Source organism: Prionailurus bengalensis, chromosome B1 (assembly GCF_016509475.1).
Source record: "Prionailurus bengalensis isolate Pbe53 chromosome B1, Fcat_Pben_1.1_paternal_pri, whole genome shotgun sequence".
Lineage (NCBI taxonomy): Eukaryota > Metazoa > Chordata > Mammalia > Carnivora > Felidae > Prionailurus > Prionailurus bengalensis.
Genome location: NC_057344.1, coordinates 156,640,928 through 156,661,673, shown reverse-complemented (window position 1 = coordinate 156,661,673; position 20,746 = coordinate 156,640,928).

Below are 20,746 nucleotides of genomic sequence, written 5' to 3'. Positions count from 1 at the left end.
TTTCATTTGAATATACCATCTTCTAGGCCATTTGTTCTTAAATGATGATACCCATCAAATTTATAAAACTGTAGCTGTCATAGGTCCTACTTCAGTGTTTATCTGATATTTTTTTGTATACTCTTGATACATGTGCTTTATTTCAGTATCATTATATATCTCAAGATTTTTTCTTCTACAAAAAAAAAATAGGCCATTTAAAAAAATAAAACAGTCAATGACATCTTTAAAAACAAACAAAAAAAACCATCAGTCTCCTTCAACAAAGGACAGTCTCAAAGCCTTTTGGAAAAGGACTGTACTTGGGACTTCAGACTATTGACACTTTAGGTAAAAGAATGTTGGATACACGCTTCTGACCTGACACTGTTTTAGACCCTCTTTCTTTCTTTCTTTCTTTCTTTCTTTCTTTCTTTCTTTCTTTCTTTCTTCTTTCTTTCCTTTTAATAATTTATTGTCAAGTTAGCTAACATACAGTGTATACAGTGTGCTCTTGGCTTCGGGAGCAGATTCCCATGATTCATCCCTTACATACAACATCCAGTGCTCATCCCAAGTGCCCTCCTCAATGCCTGTCTCCCATTTTCCACAGCCTCCTACCTCTACCTTCATCAACCCTCAGTTTGTTTTCTGTATTTAAGTATCTCTTATGGTTTGTCTCCCTCTCTGTTTGTAACTTATTTTTCCCTCCCTTCCCCTATGGTCTTCTGTTAAGTTTCTCAAGTTCCACATACAAGTGAAAACATATGATATCTGTCTTTCTCTGACTGACTTATTTCACTTAGCATAATACCCTCAAGTTCTATCCACGTCGTTGCAAATGGCAAGATTTCATTCATTTTTATCACCGAGCAGTATTCCATTATATATATATACACACATACACACCACATCTTCTTTACCCATTCATCAGTTGATAGACATTTGGGCTTTTTCCATAATTTGGCTATTTTTTATAGTACTGCTATGAACATTGGGGTGCATGTGCATCTATGAATCAGCACTTCTGTATCCTTTGGATAAATTCCTAGTAGTGCTATTTCTGAGTCGTAGGGTAGTTCTAGTTTTAATTTTTTGAGGAACCTCCACACTGTTTTCAAGAGCTGCTTCACCAGTTTGCACTCCCGTCAATGGTGCAAGAGGGTTCCCGGTTCTCCACATCCTCCACAACTATGTTGTTTCCCAAGTTGTTCATTTTAGCCACTCTGACCAGAGTGAGGTGGTATCTAGACCACTTTTCAACTGTGCCAGTGGACTATGTCAGGATTTCTAGGACTGTATGAACTGATCAGGGGAATTTTTATGTAATGCTTAAGCAGGGACTATTGTTCTATTTCATGAATATGTAAGAAAGGTTTGTGTGTTTTTTCTATTTGTTAAGCTATCTGAAAACCAGAACAATTCAGTAAACTCTATTTTGGTAAATTGAAATGCAGTCTCTTAAATGATACCTAATTCTCACTGATCACCAAATTGAGAAATTCTTACTACTTCTCCTTACTTTTTATGCAATATAGTTATTTACATAGGTTTGATAAGAAAGTCTTTCTTTTTACCAGATGTTAATAGAACAAAATGATTGTACAACCATGGTCTTATCTTGAGTGTCATATTTGAAAACAATGCTTATTTCATCAGACAGACAAGATGCTTTTGAGAAACAAAGGCTAGCTTTATTATGAAGACAATGCTTATAGAGCCCTCCTGGGGAAACTGCCTGATGGCTGGTTTTCAGGGTCCAGCTTAGCAGGTAGTAAGGAAGGGTACTTCCCATTAGGTCAGGAAAGTTTGGATATTTGGATCACTATGAGAAGAGAGAAAAATCACCCAAATTTAGAACTAATTCAGGTGAAATATAGTGGAGGGAATATCATGAGCTTCATTTGGTTACCTTGTGATAGTACGTAACAAAAGCTTTTATAAGTCAAATTTGAACTGACTTATGAAACTTTCCAGAAAGAAGTTAACCTTGTGCTGTTTGTAATGGTTAAATATTATATGGCTCTTGATTTGTAAAAAGTTTAAGAAGGCCTCTGTGGTAAATTCATACTTTTAGTGTACATATACGAATAATCAAGTCAAACCTAGTGAGACCAGACTTATTTCATAATCAAGAAAATCTTTCTTGGGGCTCCTGGGTGGCTCAGTTGGTTTAACATCTGACTTCAGTACAGGTCATGATCTCAGTTTGTGGGTTCAAGTCCATCAGGCTCTCTCTGTTTCTCTCTGTCTCTGCCCTTACAGAGAGAGAGTCTCTCTCTCTCTCTCAAAAATAAATAATTTTTTTAATTTAAAAAAAGAAAAAAAAAGAAAATCTTTCTTTGTGACTATCATAATTTTAAGATAAGCAGAGACTGTCAGGGAAAACTGTGAAAGACTTTCAAAGGTATCAAAAAAATTGCCAACTGGGGCGCCTGGGTGGCGCAGTCGGTTAAGCGTCCGACTTCAGCCAGGTCACGATCTCGCGGTCCGTGAGTTCGAGCCCCGCGTCAGGCTCTGGGCTGATGGCTCAGAGCCTGGAGCCTTTTTCCGATTCTGCGTCTCCCTCTCTCTCTGCCCCTCCCCCGTTCATGCTCTGTCTCTCTCTGTCCCAAAAAATAAATAAACGTTGGAAAAAAAAATTAAAAAAAAAATTGCCAACTGTTTTCAGTAGAAAACTGTGCTGTCTAGGGGCGCCTGGGTGACTCAGTCGGTTGTGCGTCCGACTTCGGGTCAGGTCACAATCTCCTGGTCTGTGAGTTCGAGCCCCGTGTCGGGCTCTGTGCTGACAGCTCAGAGCCTGGAGCCTGCTTTGGATTCTGTGTCTCCCTCTCTCTGCCCCTCCCCAGCTCATGCTCTCTCTCTCTCTCTCTCCCTGTCAAAAATAAATAAACATTAAAAAAATAAAAAAAAGAAAAAAAAAGAAAACTGTTATCTAGAACACACCCTTCCAGGTTATCTGACTCTATCGGGTTTGTACTATTCATTGTCTTTAACCTATTTTATAATTTTGTAAATTGTAGAATATCAAAATACAGTTGACCCTTGAACAATATGGGTTTGAACTGCATGGGTCCCATTACACAAAGAATTTTTTCAATACATTCAGTATAGTACTATAAATGTGTTTTTTCTTCCTTATAATTTTAATAACATTTCTTTTTTGTTTACTTTATTGTAAGAATAGTGTATATAATATATGTAATGCACAAAATATGTGGTAATCTACTGTTTATGTTATCAGTAAGGCTTCTGGTCAATAGTAGTTAAGTTTTGGGGGGAGTCAAAAGTTATATGTGGATTTTCAACTGCATGAAGTTAGGGATTGTCAGCACCCCTAAGTTCTATGTTGTTCCAAGAGTCAACTGTAATGTGAATAATACTCGAGCATCGAAGTGCAAATTGTGTTTAGTGGATTATTGCTCTGTAGATATTAACCAGTTTGCCAGTTGTGCATGTATTAAGCAAATTTATTTGAACATGCACCATAGGCCTTTATGGGTACAGCTCTTTGGATTCTCATGCAAACTGGTAGTAACATCTTACTGGTTCCCTCATTGCTTAGTGATATATATAGGATTTTTGGCATGTGTTCATTTAAAATATAAGAAGTAGTTTATAAGTAGAATAGTTGAATAAGTAGAAGGAGGGTAAATACATTTGGATAAATAGAAAGAAGATAAATATACCTTCACAGGTTCAAGATAAAGCATCTTAAATAAAATCAAAAGATTACAAAAAAGATAAAAAAAATATAATTAAGCCTTAATTTTGTACTCATTGATGCTATAAAGACAGAAGCCATTCAATAAAAAGCTTAGATTTTAAACTTGTATGTTGGCACATTTTATATATTTTTATTTTCCATAGCACTGGTTGGCCTACCTCTCAGAAACTACTTTTATGAGCACCATACACACAGTTTCATTGATTTAAATTGGTTAAAAGTCACAACGGTTGCATTTCTGAAGCTGTGTAAAAGTTCTGTCACCTAAAAAATGATATCTCTGAAATGAGAAAAATCAAACTCTATACATTGAGTAGTACCCTCTTGAAGATGGATTTCGAAAAACTGACAATCGTCATCAACCTACAAAATGTCATGTACCTGCTCTTGCCAGTCTCATGACAACAAGGCACCCAATGTAGAGAACATTTATAGTCTTAGGGATTGATAACCCTTATTTCATGCAAAAAGGGTTCAGTGGCAACTAAAATTGGGAAAGAAGATTCCCAATGAAAATTAGCATACTAGAAGTTGTGTGTATTCATAACATTATGTCATGCCTATGAAATCTTAATTAAAACAAAACTTTCCAAACCTATGTGAGGATTTGCCCCTAGAGATACCTATTAACAGCACACGGAATAATATTCCCCACAACAATAGTTTGGGGTATCTGTACTATGTCATAGGTCATATTTTAGGTTCTCACTAAATCCTTAATAAATTCTCTAAAAATTTAGGTATTTTTAATGATAGGTATTATAAATGCTTATAGCAGAAGTATAAACATACACAAGAAAAAAATTAAAAAGTCACATGTAATCCCATCATGTAGAAGTCACCACTTTTAAGACTGCTTTTTTTTTGTTTGCATTAGTAAGTACATCTATTTTTATTAAAAAAGGAAAATAATACTGAATGTTCTTTTCTATAGCCTCTACTTTTCACTAGAATATTACAAACATATTTCTAGATGTTAGATATTCTAAAACACTTCTTTTGAAAGGGTCAGAGAAAAGCAAATGGAGAGAGAGAATCGTAAGTAGGCTGCATGCCCAGCACTGACCCTGATACAGGGCTTGATCTCATGAACCCAACCATGAGATCATGACCTGAGCTGAAATCAAGAGTTGGACACTTAAATGACGGAGCCACCCAAGCACCCCTCTAAAACACAATTTTTAATGGGTTCATGATATTCTACTTACAAATGTACCATAATTTTATCAGTAAGTATTTAAGTTAGTTTCAGTTTTTCAATATCCTCAATTCTACTGTGGATATCCTCATGGTGATATCTTGGGTACATCTATAATTACTCATTTAGTATAAATTTCTAGTCCAAACATAGTAGATCAAAGAGTATGCAAAATTTTAGTGCTTTTGATCTGTATGCGTTTAGTTTTCAACCTCATTTGGCTCCTCCAAACTGAAGACCTGTATTATTATGTCTATATTTTACTAGCAGCTCTCTTTCGAGTTTTTGAAGATATTTAAAATCATGCCCACGCTCTTTAAACCTTCAACAGTCTTCATCCTCAGCCACCCGACTATATCCTTCTTCGGAGAGAAAATGGAACACACCAGCAAAAAAATGTCTTAACTTCCCTAGCTAAAATAATTCTACTTACTTATATCACCCTCTATCCTTTTCACCTTTCCTCAAATTAAAATATAAATCTTTGTCCCACATATTGGAATGTATTCTTCTGGCTTTCTCAGAAGACGTTCATGTTTGCTCAATTACCTGTTCTCTATTCTACATCATCAGCCTCTCCTATTTCTTCCCAATACATTCCCCCACACCCCCCGCCAAAGAAAACTCCAAAATTCAACACCACAGTCCACCCCAGTTACTAACTTATACTTCTTTTCTCTCCACAAACTTCTTCAAAATGTTGTCTCTACTTCCTGTCTTCATTTCCTTACCTCCACTTACAGCTCATTGCACCATAAGTGTGATTCACCTCCTTCTCTTCCACTGCTCTTGCCAAGGTCACGTTTTCACTTATAATTCTAAAGGAAACTCATCATTTGGTCCTTTTCTTTGCCCTCTCTTCAACACTTAACACTCTTGATTATTCCCTCTTTGAAACATTCATTTTCCTTGTTTTCATGAAATCATACTCTTCTATTTTTCTTCCTACCTTTCAGACTCTCTGATCACTCTCATTTGACAGCTTCTTTTACTCTACCCATGTTTTAAAGTTAGCTACTTCTCAAGTACTGCACCAGGCTCTTTTCTCTTGTCTCCTCTTTTTTGTTTTATTTATTTCCCATACAACATACTGTCTCTAAAATATGTCATCCACACTCACGAGTTTGAGTATCATCGACCTCATCTTTATCCTGTGCCAACAGGATAACTTTATCCTAAGTGACTAACAATTTTCATGTACCACCTATAACTTTAATGAAGTTACTTAAGCTTTCTCAACCTTAGTTGTCCCATCTGTAAAAAGGAATAAAGATTGTACATCTGCCGTGGGTCACACTATAAAGTGCCAGTGAGACTATTTAAATATTTTGGCACAGTACCTGGCAAAAAGCAAGTGCTTAATTGTACCCTTCATTAGTAGTAATTCAAATAATTTTGGATTAAAACATCACAAAATTCAAGTAACTTGAAGTATTTGGTAAATAGAAAAAATTAAGACCAAAGTAATGAATTGATGTTTACACAAAAGACGGTATTAGTTTACGTGGCACTACCTGCAATAACATATGAACCTAAATTTTTAATGACCAACAAAGTAGAATTTCATTTTTCACTCATTTAAAATACAACAGGTGGGTAGAGGTGTTGCCCATTCATTAATTTATTCGGGTACTCTGATGAATGCAGATTTGGTAAACATACAGTTCACCTTCCAGGATTTTGCAGCTGGTCTTGCCAGATATTTTGCCACTGTATACCTTGGGTCTCCATCTTTCTAGCCTCTTACACAAATTTTCTTGCCATCCACTGACGTCTTACCAAGCTAAGAGATATATCTTTTAGGCTTTTGTTGTTTTTGTTGTTGTTGTTACAGCTCTCCTCACTTCTAAGTACAATTTGGGTAATAGTTCTAGTAACACAGGCTGCCTAAGAGATGAATGCCAAAATCTCAGTGGCTGAACACGGTGAGCATATAAAACTAACATCACTTGTATAGTATCTTTCTCAACTTCTTGCTAAACTATAAGTCAAGAAACATACATCAATTCTTGCAGTATAGGTAATTAGTAACAAGCAGCATGACTTGGGTGAAGTTATTTACCTTTTTCCTGTCTGGGGTGGGGGGAGCACTTTCTATTGCCACGTATTTTTCAAAGCACTTCATACCTATTAACTTATTTAATAATCACAAGGACCCTCTATTATTGGCCCTGAGTTACAGACAAGTAAACTGAGACCCAATATATCTACATTCAGAAACACTGTCTTATGTTACTGATGATCTAAAAGTTAGTATTTGAAACTTCTTAACAAACCTTTTTGGGGGTGGGGAACCTTCACACATCATCACGTGTATCTCATGTGGTTACTTTTTAACAAAAGCCTTCTAATGACACACACTTTGTCACACTCATAGGTTTGGGTAAATGATGAAAGAATAGTAGAAAGTCCGACAAATCTTTAATCACTGCTTTTAAGACGCACACACATTTCTTTCATCTCTGCATAAAGTCAGTGCAGAGGTCAGCATTTCTCAGAAGTTACCCTGGGTCCAGCTGCTGGAGAAGAGCATAGATCCATGTTAATGTCCCACGCCTTGTGATCAGGATGAAAGGGGCCATTCTAAGGTATCTACTGACTCCTTCCTCCAGCACCTTAGGTTACACCGCCTTACGCTTTATGAGATCTGGAAAACACATGGGCATAATGTCTTTATTAAGTTCAGAGAATAATAGAGGAGCCAGAAGGTGATTTAAAACCCAGAACATAGCATGTTAGGAACTCTGGTATTCATCTCAACTGCCAGATTCAAGAATCAGTTAAATGTCAAATCAAGCAGTGACATCTCTGCACTGAGTGAAAGTTGCCACAAACACTTACTATATTGTATTCTCTACCTTGAGATAAAACATTAATTACATATGACATATGTAATACTTTGTGATATCTTGATTTCTGCATGATGCAAGAAAAAGTTCACTTTTTATTACCTATAAATAAAAATAAATACCTAGAATATATTGAATATCTTTCAAATATGCAATAATACTTACATAAAATATTGCTTTAGTAAACTATATATTGTGTATGTAATTCTATATTACTACAGTTGGGCCAGTATGGTTGTCTTTTAAAATTTAATCTTCATGAAACAGAAACTTACGTGTCTTATACACCACCGTATCCTCTAAGACAACTTTGTGCCAGGCACATACATTATATGACAATATTTATACATTTAATAAATACATATGACTGCATATTATTAACAGGTAAATAAGCTATAGAGAGGGTAAGTAATCTATTCAGGTTCACATGCCAGCATACATGTGTTTGAATTCAAGATTATTCCTAAAATAATCCAGTACTACCACCACTATAAAAAAAGGGGCGCCTGGGTGGCTCAGTCGGTTAAGTGGCTGACTTGGGCTCAGGTCATGATCTCACGGTCTGTGAGTTCGAGCCCCGCGTCGGGCTCTGTGCTGACAGCTCAGAGCCTAGAGCCTGTTTAAGATTCTGTGTCTCCCTCTCTCTGACCCTTCCCCGTTCATGCTCTGTCTCTTTCTGTCTCAAAAATAAACATTAAAAAAAATTTTTTTTTTAATGGGGAAACAGGTGACAGTGACAGCTAGTGCTCTGCAACTCACACAAGTCCCTGGGTCTAACCCTGAAGTGTGCCACTAGGAAACATGTCAGCCACAAAATTTGAATCACTGTCAAGACCCATATCTCTCTCCACTTATATCATAGGTATTTTTGTCTCCAGCATGGACCATGACTCCATAAAGAACAGACTTCACGTCTTATTTGTATTTGTTACTATGGAGCTAGTGTAGTGCCTTGTACATGGTAGAGATCCAGTAAAGTTCTGCTGAACTGAATCAGAGAAGGAAAATATGTCAGTGGCACAACTAATTTGTAGAATGGAATATTCTTTTTATTGGATATGGCAGAATGTAAGTATATACATATAAACATATGTAGGTACATGCAGGCAGGCTGACCTAATCTACTATCAACATAGCATCAAAGTCCAAACCAAACTAAAGGGCTATAAAGCAATGTTTCCTTCTAACTTTTTAGAGAGATAAAAGAATTTAAAATGAAACCAGATTATCCTGCTGTGTGTTAAAGCTGGCAGTGGTGGGCATGAATCTCAAAGTAGACATAGATGCTGTGTTGTAAAAGGGACATTGAAAGGCAAATAGCAAGGCAAAAGCCAACCAACTAAAATATGGCACAGATAACAGAAACAGCGCAGACAGTGTTTAGCATTAATATAAATACACACTGGCACCTTCTATTAGACTTTCTTAATATCATTAACATGCATATGTGTGTATGTTAAACATGTGTGCATAGAGGCGTGTGTGCATACATATACATAGCAACAGACAGATGGACAGAGAGGCTCATATTCAGAATTGGGGCTATCTGGCCAAGGATAACAAGACCTCCTGTGTAGATCTGGCATTCAGAAAGAAGGCTCCAATCTGGGAAAAAGACAGGCTGTAGAAAAAGTTTGACAAAATAAAGAAGTGCTCCATTCCTAAAGGACATGAGATACAAACACATGTTGTCAAGCACAAAAGAGTAAATCAGTTGTCCCAGCTACTCGAAGTTGCGTACAAAGCAAGACAGAAATTATTAACTTAAATTGGAGAAAACAGGGCAGAACCAAATTTGATGCAAAATTGATGAAATGTTTAATTTTCCCACGTCTCTTTCTATCTCTTTCAGTCTCTTTCCTCATCTTTTTCTCTTTTTCTTACCTCCAAAAAGAAAGGGAGGTCTCTTACAGATTAAGGTCACACATGAGGAAACCGTAACATCATTTAAACAATGACAACAGACAAGTAATGATGGGAACAATAATCATCCCAGACAACGAAGTCTAGGGAAACTATTGCTATTGTGCACAAAACCAAATGCTTATCTTTCAGGCATTCAAAGCAAAAGGGAAATATAATAGGATACATCACTCTCAATAGCTAATAAGGCAGAAAACCAAATTATCAGGAAAGAGATATTTCCCTAGCTCTGAAATCTGAGAAGAAGCATTGCATGGGTCTACACTAGGACTTCTTTGAATCACACAGATAGTATTGTAATAGGTTCTTTCAGGAGGACCAAAAAAAAAAAAAAAAGAAGAAGAAGAAGAAGATATAAAGAAACTTTGGATAAGTAATGAATTCATAGAAGTAAGATAGAAAAAAATCAGCAATGCAAGTGAAGATGCTACATATAAGACTAAAGGAGACAGGCAGAAATAAATCATCACAAAAGGTAAAGAAGCACAAAGAATATAAAAGTAGTAGAATCATTTTCACAATTGACCTGGACATGACAAAATACGGATGTAAAAATGATATAAAATTCCATGGACCAGTTTCTGTCACTGTAAATGTCTTCATTTTTCTTAGCAATGTATTCATTATTTTCATATAGGTCTCTCTGGCAGATCATTATGATTCAAAATTCTTATTTTAATGTAGTGGCTACTGAATTAAAATTTAAGCTACTTTATAAAAATTCATTATGTTATCTTTCAATATCTTGCCTTAAAAGCATGCTCCATTCCTAAATGTCATATTACTTTGTAGAGCTGATCTTTTGTTCGTGTGAGAAAGAATGTAAGTTTTGGTATTAGACAGATTTAGGACTGAATTTCACCCTTTAACTTACTGGCTGTTTGACCTTGAGCGTATTAGTCAGCCCTGGCCTTTTTTAATTTATCATATGAAGTATATAATTCCTATATCTCTAAGTTGTTGTTATTATTAAGTGAGATCATGTATGTAATGTCCCCAGCAAGTTTCCAGGCAAGTATTAGATAAGTAGATAATGGGTCCATCTTCTGCCCTACTCTGACAGGGTTGGGACCCCATATCTTAAGCAGGTAAATGAAACAGATACATGTCAGGTAGCAAAAAAGAAACCTTCAAAGGAAAGAATTTCCTAAATATTTATATAATGAAAACAAGCTTAAGAAAATCACCCCATGTCCATAGTTGTTAAATCATTTCACATTCAACAGTTCATTCATTGAATATCTATTCAATATGAAAAGCATCATGCTGGGTGATATATGTACTAAAATAAACTGCTCATGCTTCCCCCAACAGTCTAATGGGGGACAGACATATATACCTAAATATTGACTGTTAGTCAAGTTCCAAGAAAAACAAATAAGACTGCCGCCTGTAGAACAAATGGGAAGTTTCACAGTAGTTCCAGAAAGGGTAAGAAAACCACCATGAAAGTTCCTCATTAGCTGTAAATTAGAATATTCTTCATATTATTAAGTGTATGCAACACTGTAATGATTTTCGTCTCCCATGAAATAACATTTCCTCTCAAAAAGGTTTTAGTGGCCACATTTTATCCTAAGAAATTCATAAGTACCAAGATTCTTCAGTAAAAAATAAGCTATATTTTACCCCTGCAAGTTTAACTTCGGTTTTCCCAAATCAAATTGAAGGTCTGATCTCCCCTTTTCTAATAAATACAAATCAAATTTAGTCATTCTCTTATCCTTGCTCTACCACCTGAGACCCACCAATTTTCATGGAGTTTTTTTTTTTCTTTTTTTTCATTAAAATGAATCTCTGTAATATGGCAACCACACTAGTTTAGTTTTATAAAATTATCTTAAGCATTTTCATGACTTATTTCGTTACTTAGAAGATATTTCAATATTATGGTTTATTTCAAGCTAGCAAGATTTTTTCTTATAATTGTTTAAGGAAGTTTTTTTAAGTTCAAAAAAAATGTTCCTCATAGTATTTGTAATAACTTCCAGACAGAGCATAGAACTTTACAGAGCACCAAGAACAGATACAGAAGAGTAACTCCTCTAGCTCACTCCCATGGTTCCCAAGAGTTGTATAAAGTTGGAGTCCTATGGTTAGTTCAAAGATTGCTTAGGCTCTTAAAGAATTATTCTTGAAGTTTTAAGTATTCAAGTGGAAATAACAGTACATTCTAGGTTAGGCCACACAAACCTATTTCACTAAGGGAATGGCAAACTAATGGAAAATCAAAATGATATTTTTAGCCACTTGTATATTCAGCAAATATTTATTGAACATTGCTATATGCCAGGCCCTGTTTTCCTTGCTGGGGAAATATCAATTGGTAAAATTGACAAGAGTCCTTGTCCTCCAAAAGCCTACCTTCTGATGGGGAAGCAGTTATAAACCCAGGGCCAAGTTATCCATTATACATGGGGCCTAATGCCCAGGATCCTTCTGGAGGCCCACAAAAATGTTTTAATTGTAATTTCTTTTAAAACCAGAAAAAATGTGAATATTACAATAATGCATCCACCCTGGATCATATTTTTCTTTATATCAATGCAGCCATAAAATACAATTATAAATATTTTTTTAATGGAGGAAGAGGCCATTAAGGCAAAATTGCCTTGAGACCACAGAAGTCATACTGCAGATTATAATAAACTCAATGAAGAAGTAAATTACATGGTATATTAGAAGGTGGGATGGGGCATCTGGGTGACTGTCAGTTGAGTGTCTTCAGCTCAGATCATGATCTCGCAGTTCCCGAGTTCAAGCCCCGCATCGGGCTCTGTACTGACAGCTGATTCGGAATCTGTGTCTGCTTAGGATTCTGTGTCTCCCTCTCTCTGTCCCTACTGCACTCGCACTCTGTCTCTCACTCTCTCTGTGTCAAAAATAAATATTTTTTTTTTAAAAAGTGAGAAGTTCTATGGAGGGAAAAAATGGTTGGCGATAGAGTGTGGGATAAGGTTGTTTGTAATTTTAAATAGAGTGTTAGAGAAAGCATCACCGAGAAGCAACATTTGTGCACAAATTAGTAGTAGGTTAGGTAAAGAGTGGTGCAGAGATCTCTAGGTGAAAAACATTCTAGGTAAACAGATAAGCAGATGCAAAGCCCTGAAATGGGGGTGTGTCTGGCAAGTGAGGAAGCAACAAGGAGGCTACTATGGCTGCAGGAAAGTGATCTCTAGGAGAGGAGAGGAGTGGAAGATCAGGCCATTCAGGTTTCAGGGGACAGACTGTATAGTGCTTTGCAGGCCACTTCAGGTTTACTCTGAGTCATATAGAGAGTAAGTGGAGGATTTGGGGCACTGCTGTTATGAGTTGAATGCTGATGTTCAAAAGTTATGCTGATGTTCTAGCTCCAGGTACCTGTGAATATGACCTTATTTGGAAATAGGGTCTTTGAAGATCTGATCAGATTAAGATGAGGTCATTAGGGTGGGCCCTAATTCAGTATGTCCAGAGTCCTTACAAGAAAAGGAAAAGACAGAGACCCAGGAAGAATGCCATGTGATGACGGAGGTTGAGTTTGGAGCAATGCAGCTGCAGATCGAGAAATGACAAGGATTGATGGCCACCATCAGAAGCTAGGAAGAGGCAAGGAAAGATTTGATTCAGACACTCAGAAGGAGCATAGCTCTGCTGACATCTTGAGCTCCAACTTCTGGCAGAACTGTAAAACAACAAATTTCTGTTGTTTTAAGACACCCATTTTGTGGTACTTTTTTATAGTGACTCTAGGAAACATATAAGCATTTAGTTCTAACAGCATCTCTCCGGCTGAATGCTGAGAACAAACTATAGCGAGGTCAAGGATAGGAATGAGAAGCCTATCTTAGGTCAAGTGTCCTGGGAAGCAGATTCTGAGACAGAGGATTGCAAATAAGAGATGTATCTAGGAGTGCTCTCAGGAAAAATACAGGGTGGGCATGAGGAGGTGGGGGAGGGAGAGGTGGGGGAGAAGGACTTAGGAGGAAAAAGTGAAACAGCAGTAGAGCCCTCAGGCACTCCAGTGGGGGCTCACTGAACCTGGGATGGTCCTTCAGAATCATCATGAAATAGGAAATAGGCCTATTATAAATACCCCTGTGAAGGTATTGAATACAGGTTGACCTCTGGGGAGGCAACAAAATCTTGAGTAAGACATCTCCCTTCAGCAGAGAGAGGGAAATACTTGAGGGACTCATTTGTGAGCAGCCTACATTCCTCCAGCTGTGCAAATGAATACTTTGGTCCTAGGGAGAAGGACAATGTAAGGTGTTTCATAGCATCCCTGAAAGAGGTTATTACATTATAGAGGAGTCAAACAGCATGGGAAAACATGGGAAGTAGAGTATACACATGGAATTCTATGTGTGCAAATAGCATAGTTGTGTGTGTGTGTGTGTGTGTGTGTGTGTGTGTGTATGTGTGTCCTAAGAAGGATCTTCCATTTGAACAGCACTCTACATTTATAATATATTTAATTTGGTAGCCACAATAAACTTGTAGTGTAGGTAGAACAGATATTTTAAAAATTGCTTTAATGTTTATTTTTGGGAAAGACAGAGCATGAGCAGGGGAGGGCCAGAGCAAGAGAGGGAGAAACAGAATCTGAAGCTGGCTCCAGGCTCTGAGCTGTCAGCACAGAACCTGACGTGGGGCTCGAACTCACAAACTGTGAGATCATGACTTGAGCCGAACTCAGACACTTAACTGACTGAGCCACCCAAGAACCCTGGTAGGACAGATATGTTAATACAAATTTTACTGATAGGGAAAATAAAGTCTAGAAATATTAAGCGACTTTCCCAGTACAGAGTGAGTCACTGGTAAGAACAAAACTGAAAATACAGTCTTCTGAATTCACATCCTGAGCTCTTTGTACCATGTCATGTAGCCTAAATATCACTTCAATTATTTGGCAGTGATTGGGCTACACAATTCTCCATATTCTTTCACAATTTTTTTTATTTCAGAACCACCAAAAGAGTATATGGCAAGAGCTGCATAGTTGCTTATAAACTTACATAGGTTTCTTCCTGGACCCAAAGCTAGAGTATATTTGCCAACCTCCTTTACAGTTGGGTGTCACCATATGACTGAGTTCTTGTGAACAGAATCTGAGTGGATATGGTAAGGATCATGCAGGCCCATAAATAAAATGCTAAGAAACCTTCCCTCTTTTTGTTTACCTATAGTCTGTCCAGTACAACCTCAAAAGCTTTGTGTAAAAGGCTTATATATCACCCCCCCGGCTCCACTTTCCATGATAGAGTCCTGACCCAGGATTATCCCAACCATTATAGAATCAGAAACACAGTATGCATACCTTAGTGTAAGATGTACAGTATAGATTTGGAATGTTATTCCATAACCTTTTATGTAACTAATATATCTCACAATTTTTTTTCAACATTTTATCTTTATTTTTGAGACACAGAGAGAGACAGAGTGAGAGCAGGGGAGGAGTGGACAAAGAGGGTGGCACAGAATCTGAAATCAGGTTCCAGGCTCTGAGCTGTCAGCACAGAGCCCAATGCAGGGCTTGAACTCACAAACTGTGAGATCATGACTTGAGCTGAAGTTGGATACTTAACCGACTGAGCCACCCAGGTGTCCACTAATATATCTCATTTAAATCTAATATTAAATAATTTAAGAATATACCAAGCTATTATCATGTATACATTCAATCTCTTCACCATTTGTGAGAGAAATTGGAGGAAAGTTATTATTCTATTTTTCTAATTGTTAAATCCCTGAGAGAGAGAGAGAGAGAGAGAGTGCTTGAAATAATATAAATAAATAAATAAATAAATACTTCAGATTTATACCATTCCAACTTGAAAACACACCAGATGTGTTTCATCTGGAGGGAAAATTTGCTCATATAAAAAAAAATCACAGGAAAGTAATCTGAATATTCAGGCTTAAGTCATGTGGTCATCTGTAACAAATCATGGAAAGAACTATTTACAGTATCCAATTTGGCCTCGATCATGTGCCTTCCCCCTGTAGGCTGGGTATCAAAATGGACAGATCATTACCAATGTATAAAGTGAAGAGGAAAAGGACACCCAAAGAAGAGGTATACTATTTCCAGAAGTGTGAGGAGAGAAATGACCAGACAAAACCCACTGATAACTACTTTTGGCTTCATCAAAAAGAAGAATGTAGTACAACACCACTAGGGCTATTTTCCAATTAAGTACAGAAATGCAGCTGGATATGAGGAAAGAAATAGAACCAGGGCCCAGAAAGCCATTCAAAATCTCTCTCTGCGGTTTATCTACATTCCTCTCTGTGAGTGTATTTTATCTTCTCTCTGCAACTTAACCTTCTCATTGCTTCTGCTGGGTGGAAAAGCAAGTTTAACTGATGATAGAATAGTCTATATCTCTCCTCAAGAGTGAACCACCTCTGATTCTTGAATTAATACAGCAGGAAAAAAGGGTCACACCACAGTTTGGTCATTTACATGGCCAATTCAGAGAAAGAAACAATGACCCTCTCAACCCCAATTCCAATTTCCCTAGGTACAAGACTTGATTAGCTTGGTGATCAAGCAACTTCCTCCACCCTTCCATGATCCAATGAACTGCAGCTGAGGAGGGAGCATCTCATTGTGAAAACTTGCTTTTAGGATCTCTACCAATACAGGCAGAGGGGTAGTAAGATAAACTTGTCTAAATGGTATATTCTACTGACTGTTTAGCCTTGAGAAAGTTATTATACCGTATACAGTATCGGAATCTTAGTATTATTATTAATAAAATGGGCCTAATATGTTGCTGGTTTCTTGGGAGGATTAGACCCATCCCATAGCAGGTGATGATCATTACTTAAAAGAAGTTATAGTCTAAAATTAATCGACTGAAAGAATTAGTCATATTTTATTTATTCTGAACAGAAAATGTTATCCCCTGGCTTGATCACTAATTAGATGATTTCCAAGCTCTAATACAATTCTTTAATGCTGATGATTTTTTTAAGTCGATTGAAATCATTAGCCCAGCACCAACAAAAAAATCAAATGTACTTTAAAAGCAAGAGATTTGCTAATGTTGTAAGGCTATTCCAAAGCATGCTATAGTATAAAATGATTTTGAAAGAGTTCAATTTGTTTTGAGCAATGGCTGCCTACCCTAGTCAAGGTGACTAATTTGAATTTGATGGCTCTCATTTAGATGTACAACTTCTATTAATATATAATCTTAATAGAATGATAGATATATTAATATTAATTGGACATAGTTTAATAGATATACCTTATGTATTTGATAGTATATATGATGTAACACTCACCTTGAATTATTTCATTCACCAAACATTTACTGAATATCTACTATGGGCAAGTACTCTATTGCCAAGTAGACAACAGCCATTATTTTTCCTACCACGTCTCATTTTGCTTTTATAAGAAAAGAAGTGAGGTATATGATTGAAGCAGATACCAGAAATGAGAAAATCATCTAACTGGGAGTCCTACAAAAATAATGTGACCAACATTCCCAGAAGAATAATGCAATATGTTTTCTATGAGTTCACCTTTCTGGAAAATCCAGTAGGCAATCTTAAGGGGAACCTAATTTCCTAGGTACCAACATAACACAGATTGCATGTTAGCACTATAACAACATGCACTTAGAAAAATCTCCCCTTGAGTACATCTTATCTGAGAATTTATATATAGGTGCAGAAGAAAAAAGAAGTTCTGATTAAGACTAACCATTTTAAAAATCTGACTGCATTCTTCAGGAAATTATTGCACAAAGTCAGGTTTAGGTAGCACAATATAGCAGCATATATGGCCGTGGATAGCTGCTGAGCTTCCTCCACCCTCAGGGATATATTGAGACCCTTTGGGTAGTATAGTCTGAAAAATCCTAGAGAATGATTTTGATTAGCCAAGCTTGGGTCAGCTGCCTTTACTGAACCAATCAACCATGGCCAATCGACAGGACCATATAGTATGGACAAAGTCACCTCGCATGTAGGAACCATTCTTAGAGAAAGGGAAATAATTATGAGGTAGGTATCTACTCTTGGTGTCTACTATAGTCTTAAAGGAGAGGCTGACAAGCAGAACCCAGCAGAGTGGCAATTTTTTACAAAGGAACAAAAAGTCTATTTCCTTCCTTTCGAGAACATGGCAGTCATTATTGATTATCTCTGGTTGACCATGATATTTTCATTTACAAAGTACAAGCATATTTGTCTTCTTAAGAAGGAGGCCTTAAGAAAACAGTGTTTGGTTTTTGAATATCTTCATATTTCTAGAATCTAGAATCTAGACGCTGTGATGTGCTTCTTTTAAGACAACTGTGTTTGTATATGTGCTGAGTACTTCTGTAAGAGCCAGTGTTCTATTACTAACATTTACAGTATATGGCTGAAAATATTTGGTGTTTAACCTAATTTGCAGCCATGAAAGGTAATTTAATTGTTGGATCTAAGGGAAGGCAATGGGAAAGTTACAAGAAGGAGAAGGAGAAGGAGAAGGAGAAGGAGAAGGAGAAGGAGAAGGAGAAGGAGAAGGAGAAGGAGAAGGAGAAGAAGAAGAAGGAGAAGGAGAGGAGGAGGAGGGGAAGGTAAGAAGAAGGAGAAGGAGGAGGAGGAGGGGAAGGAGTAAGAAGAAGGAGAAGGTGAAGAAGGTGAAGAAGGTGAAGAAGGAGAAGGAGAAGAAGCAGGAGGAGGAGGAGGAGGGGAAGAAGAAATAGAAGGAGGAGGAGGAGGAGAAGGAGAAGAAGAAGGAAAGAAACAGAAGAAGCATCATGTTTCTTTCACAGTCCTCCAAAACTGACATGCATGTATGCAAACATTAGCGAAACTATGTCACAGAGTTCTAAGGAGACTCTTTCATTGGGAAGAAAAAAAAAAAAAGGATTTGGAAAAGTTTAGGATTAGTTAGGAGAAGCTGTTTTAAAAAAAAATATCTAGAGGTACTTGGGTGGCTCAGTCAGTTAAGCATCAGACTCTTGGTTTCATTTCAGGTCATGGTCTCATGGTTTGTGAATACCAGCCCCCATCTGGCTCTGTGATGACAATGCAGAGCCTGTTTGGGATTCTCTCTCTCTCTCTCTCTCTCTCTCTCTCTCTGCCTCTCTTTCTGCTCCTCCCTCCTCTCTTTCAAAACAAATAAATGAACTTAAAAGAGTTTAAAAATATCTAGATCTAGATTTACCTTATCTATATGTATAGATAAGCTTCCAGGTCTTGAAGAATGTAGAATACACAGATCCTCTTATGGGTTGAAAAAGAATAAGGGTAAATTGCTTGAGGCAGGAGAGAAAAGAAGATACCAAATTAGCAGGTCGATATAATCTGGGTAAGATTTTACAGTCTTTTAAATGGCCCTTTGATGTATATTCCAGGGAACAGAGAGCATCACCAGGCACTTCTTAGACTTAAGCTATCCCTTAGGGCAATCAAATAGGTTGATAGTCCATATATTCTAAATTTAAGTCAACATTCTAGTGAACCCAAGGCCTCCTAGAATTCTCATCATGCCATGGCATACTAGGAATCTGAGTACTATGATTTGCTACCTGGTTTGCAGATGTAATTTAATCCTGATTACCTGGATTTGTCAGTGTGTCTGGGCCCAGTAGCATTTACAGTATTAACTGTCCACTGATATTCGATCGGGTATTAGAGAGTATTTTTCTTGATGGCAGAGCTCAGTAATTTCAAATTTTGTGAACGTTTATATCAAGTTGAACCAAAAGGTCACTTCACATGAAGGGGACATTGTTTAGTGTCTGCATTAGCCATTCAGTCGGTTACTGAAAACCTAATGTATGCAAAGCTCTGTTCAGGGTGGTGCACACGGGTAAGTTATAGTCTGAGGAAAAGATAAATATGAAAAAATCTGATTTTGAGTTGGGCACATGATTGCCTGAAGTAGTCAATGTTTTCCATTAGCCTTGTAGCTAGCTAAGTGTTACCATCTCAGCATTTCTGAGGATGAAATGAAAGGAGAATGGTGTGTGCAGCTCTAGGAAAACGTCACGGGTTTGAGTATACCTTTATCTTCCTCCTTTTCTTCTTTGCTTTTGCAATGGAGGCATGATTGCTAGAACTGAAACTGGGAATAAAGGTCATAGGTGGCCACACAAGAAGATAAAGAAGGCATCTACACCCAGGATGTTTTGGGGGGCCATAATAACTCTGGATCACCAACTGCTAGACTTTTCACTTGAAAAAGTAATAACCTTCTATCTTGTTTAGGTTGCTGTTATTTTGTGTTTCTGTTGCTTGCAGCAAAAATGAATCCTAACTAAAATAGAATGTATGGGTCATTAAAAAAAAAAAAATTTTTTTTTTTTTGCTTTAACCAACATTTTTCCCACTAACTAAATACCAATCCAATCAGATAAGAGGGCTTTTACTGAGCATGAAAAAACAAGATCTCTCTGAATATATACATACCTCACATACTCACTCCCCTTACATAACAATTATGACTGAGATGTATATCATTGTAAAAAAATCCTTGTCCATACCTCTGTTTATTTCTGTAGAAGTTGTATCTGTAAATAGAAACATTGGATTAATGACATCCATATTTTATAAGTCAGTTGACATATATTTTCAACTTTCTTTCCAGAAAAATGTGTCAGTGTATGTTATTAGCATAGGGGCATGCCTGTCTCAACACACTTTTTTTTAGAGTTTAGAGTAGGCCCCTGTTACTTTTCAGCTAATTTCCTGGGCAAAACATGAAACCTGGTAGATCTTGTAATTGTGTAAAGTTTTATGTATGGGATTGTTTGTATAGGCAAAGCATCCTTCTCTACATTTATTGGTTATTTATTTGTGTTTACCTATTCTGTGAACAGATTATCTATGTTATTTTCTTCATGTTCACCCTGTTGGGGATCTTAGTGTATTTATTAATTTGAAAGAATCCTTTGGTCAGCGAGTTTTACTAGTTATTAAAATATGTTCATATTGGTTATCCTATTTCATTGGATATTCAGCTTTTTAAATTTAGAAGCGTTCTTTTACACATGGTAAATATTGACTTTTTTCAACTTTAATAGAGCTAAAGTCAACTGTACCATCATATTCAAAACCCACTCTAGCACACAGCAC